We start from the raw sequence: 249 nt of genomic DNA on the forward strand, positions 1-249 counted from the left end.
GTTGAAGGCTGCAGGTCTAGGAAAGTCATTCTGGGCAGAAGCAGTCAATACCGCCTGTTATGTGATAAATCGATCTCCATCAACCGCAATTGAGTTGAAGACATCGATGGAGATATGGGCTGGAAAACCAGCTGATTATTCTTGATTGCATATATTTGGAAATCCTGTGTACGTGATGTACAATATACAAGAAGTTAGCAAGCTGGATTCAAAATCCAGAAAATGTGTATTCTTGGGATATGCTGATGG

This window comes from Populus euphratica, unplaced genomic scaffold, assembly GCF_000495115.2.
Source record: "Populus euphratica unplaced genomic scaffold, PopEup_1.0 scaffold1.1, whole genome shotgun sequence".
Taxonomy (NCBI): Eukaryota; Viridiplantae; Streptophyta; class Magnoliopsida; order Malpighiales; family Salicaceae; genus Populus; species Populus euphratica.